General features: G+C 39.6%; 1 pseudogene; it reads right to left on the bottom strand.

Annotated features, from left to right (window-relative positions):
- Positions 1-813: 813 nt before the first annotated feature.
- Positions 814-3,310, bottom strand: LOC112081114 (leukocyte cell-derived chemotaxin-2-like; annotated as a pseudogene).
- Positions 3,311-4,116: the final 806 nt, after the last annotated feature.

Genomic DNA, 4,116 nt, shown 5'->3' with positions numbered 1-4,116 from the left:
TTAAAATCCTCATCAATCTACACACAATACCCCATAATAACATAATGTACACGCATGAGAGAGGCTGGACTGAGGGCTTGTAGGCCTGTTGTAAGGCAGGTCCTCACCAGACATCACCGGCAACAACGGTGGGCACAAACCCACCATCGCTGGACCAGACAGGACTGGCAAAAAGTGCTCTTCACTGACGAGTCGCGGTTTTGTCTCACCAGGGGTGGTGGTCGGATTCACCAAAAAGTTACAGGAAATTAGCATTGCATCTGCATGCTACTTCAAAGGCCACATCAGCGTAAATGTGCAAATCTGATATGGGTCACATAAAACTAAGTGTGGACAGTCAGAAAAAAAGATTGGATATAAAAAAATATAGAATTGGGTTCATAGGATGACTGTGTAAACACTGCCAAAGGTCAGACACACCACACTACTTGGCACCTTCTTGTTAACAATTAAATTATGAATATAATGTAAACATAATTATTGCCAGAGACCGTTGTCTTGTAGACAGCTTTATAATCTCTCACGTGCCTCCAGTGCTTCCATAAAGAAATAACAGCAGCATAACGGGTTTGCGCTTGATATCCTTGTATGAATCATAAGACATCTGATATGTGTTTAATGTAGATAAACAAGGAAGTGAATAGGAGTGTATAACCAGTAACCATATCAATGATAAATGTCATGTTGAGCTCTTTGAAACTTCAACACGTTGTTTGTTGTGGGAGTATCACAAAGGTAAGAGGTCAGAATATGATCAATTCATGATGGGTGGATAAATAAAAAGGACAAATATTGTTTTCACACAGTAAGGTCTATCATTGTGATAATTTTGATTATTTATTTAACCAATCAATCAGAAGTACTTGGTGGGGTCGGACTTGTCACACATCTGGACGTGGACGTGAGAAGTGGTTCCTGGGTAGACACTCTGCATGGGGAGCAGTGTCCCAATCCCTCTGGCCCTTCTTCACCACCCCAGAGTAACTGTCAGGCTTCACGTAGAACAGCTTAAAGCACAGACCTGCAAGACAGAAAATCACAGTGTGAGTCAATCAATCAATCATTCAACCAGTCAATCAATTAATTTGCCATATATTCTTCCATTTCATTCTGCCATGACACATTAGTTGCCGTATGTACTGTACCTCAGTGAAACAGTAGTCATTACATTGGGATGCATTATTAAAATAGGCATAGCATTTACAGATCTATTGATCTCCTTCCAGGGTATTAAAACAAATCATTCAGGATAGACTATTGATCTCCTTCCAGGGTATTAAAACAAATCATTCAGGATAGACTATTGATCTCCTTCCAGGGTATTAAAATAAATTATTCAGGTAGACACTGACCCTCCCGCTGAGGTTGATCCCATCGTTGATGGCTGCCTCTTTCGGGTTTTTGTACACTATCACTTTGCCGTTGAGTTTCACGTCAAATGGAGCGTACACTGTAGCCCCGTCGTTACACATGATGTCAATGCCCTCATGCACATTTTCTGTTCTGAACATAGAGATTGGAAGGGGTTAATGCAGAAGGATTCACAAAGCATTCACAGTCTCTCAATCAGACCACTATGGTATGTTTTCACTTGTTGTTTTGTACTGTGTACAGTCAGAGCAGGGTCTCAGATCAAATTGATATTATTAATATTGTACAATGGGTTCTTAGAAATAATTATTATGTGGTTACATCTTACCACTAAATTATGACGTAAATTGCGGACAGTCAAATAAAGCAAAACCAAACTGATACATTAACTTGCCATACCTGCTTGCTCCGTAGTGTCCTTGTCCCATTTGTCCCTGTCCTCCTCCTGTTACTGGAATTTCCGCTACACAGCTGACCAAACTTGGCCATCTGACACTCTGGCAACACAGCTAGAGATAAATGGACAAAAGATATGTTGACTGAGGAGGAAACCCTTTTATGCTGATATTCTTTTCCACTCAACAAACTAAAGGGCATTTATATTAAAGGGGCAGTGCTGTCAAAAGGTGATTTCCTGTGTTTTATATACACTATCGTTCAAAAGTTTGGGTCACTTAGAAAACTATTTTCTTTGTAGCTGGAAACAGTTCCAATGGCACATTGTGTTAGCTAATCCAAGTTTATCATTATCAAAGGATAATTGATCATTAGAAAACCTTGCAATTATGTTAGCACAGCTGAAACTGTTGTTCTGATTAAAGAAGAAATAAAAATTGCCTTCTTTAGACGAGTTTAGTATCTGGAGCATCAGCATTTGTGGGTTCGATTATAGGTTCAAAATGGCCAGAACAAAGACCTTTCTTCAGAAACTCATCAGTCTATTCCTGTTCTGAAAAATGAAGGCTATTCCATGCGAGAAATTGCCAAGAAACTGAAGATCTCGTATGACGCTGTGTACTACTCCCTTCACAGAACAGCGCAAACTGGCTCTAACCAGAATAGAAAGAGGAGAAAGTTTGAGAAACAGACGCCTCACAAGTCCTCAACTGGCAGCTTCATTGAATAGTACCCGCAAAACAACCAGTCTCAACGTCATCAGTGAAGAGGCGACTTCGGGATGCTGGCCTTCTAGCAGACACTGACCAGAATAGAAAAGAGGAGTGGAGGCGGTAGTGTATATTCCTTTATTGTATACGCCGGGAGTCAGAAAGCAGGTGCAGAAGGTGAGTTTTTAATACTGAAGAGATACAAAAGAACAAACATGGAACGCATACTGAACGTGGAGAGAAACCAATAACACCTAAAGACTGATGGACAAGAGGGGGCTAAATAAAGTACATTTTAAATAATTTTTGGATAAGTTAATAGACCAATAATAAAGAGTTTTCCCTCTCTGCCATTAACAGCTTGTTTTCAGGTTACACATTCCGCCCATTAAGCTCCTCCAATTAAGCCCCTCTCTCAGATTACTCCCAGACAGTCCTAGCAAAATGCTTGCCTGAGAAATTGCATTTGCTAAGAAGTGCTTTTTTTAAACCATTTTAATTGAAACAATCACACTAAGGTACTAAATTATTACCCAGAAATGATTTGATATTGAGATAAAAACTGCATTGGACCTTTAAAATGCCAAAGTAATATTGAACACTAACAGCACCCAGAACCAAATCGCATGTGTGAGCTGACCAGCTACTTGATTTGATATATGTAATCTATTTGACAATGTGATAGCTATCGCAATGGATTGATCAAATAGTCTTACCTATGAGGACAACAGTAAGCAGAAGAATAGTAGTCTTCATGTTGAAGCCTGAGGGGATGCTTTCACTCAAGGAGAAACTCTACAAGGTCTTGCTCAGCAATGCTGTGCTTTTAAGTACCTCATAGTGAGAACTTTCCCACATTACACACCCTTGTTTAAAACAATTGCACAGAATGGAAAACCCAGGATTAGGAAATTCTTTGTTTAATTTGTGAAATCCAGAGAAAAATATTTTTGTGTTCTCAATTGGTAGAACAAAATGGTGGACAGCAGGGTAAACAAATGGGACATTAACCTAAACCTGACCTTACCTGTTACTTGGCTAACAGGGTTAGTTCAGAACAGAGTATGTGAGGCTGAGTGGAGGGAGGAGTGGGCGTGCCCAATTTGACTGGAGCATTTTTCCCAAATGCTGGAGCTTCAGCCTTGCACCAGCTCCAATTTCCATCTAGTGGCCAAAATCCGAAATTACACCTACACTCCTATCTGAATGTATGGCCTTTCTCCTTAAATTTCATAGATGATGGTAAAAAAATGTGGAAAACGCAGTTTTGTTTGTATTATCTTTTACCAGAACGAATGTGTTATTCTCCTACATTAATTCTATATTTCCACAAACTTCAAAGTGTTTTCTTTCAAATTGTATCAAGAATATGCATATCCTTGCTTCAGGTCCTGAGCTACAGGCAGTTAGATTTGGGTATGTCATTTTAGACGGATTTGAAAAAAGCGTGCAATCCTTATTAAGTAGTGCTCATTTCAGGAGCTCAGGCATGCCTGGCCCATTATGCATTTGTAGTCTGCTTGTGTGCTGCTATAGCCCTTGCTGTAACTACTTTCATGGATTTCGCAAAATATTTTCATAAAGAAACTGATTAAAACACACAGGTGAAAATCAAGGTGACTTAAAGATGAGGACCCAG

Source organism: Salvelinus sp. IW2-2015, linkage group LG6.2 (assembly GCF_002910315.2).
Source record: "Salvelinus sp. IW2-2015 linkage group LG6.2, ASM291031v2, whole genome shotgun sequence".
Classification (NCBI taxonomy): domain Eukaryota; kingdom Metazoa; phylum Chordata; class Actinopteri; order Salmoniformes; family Salmonidae; genus Salvelinus; species Salvelinus sp. IW2-2015.
Note: the sequence above shows the minus strand (reverse complement) of the source record. Positions and strands in the feature narration are given on the sequence as shown.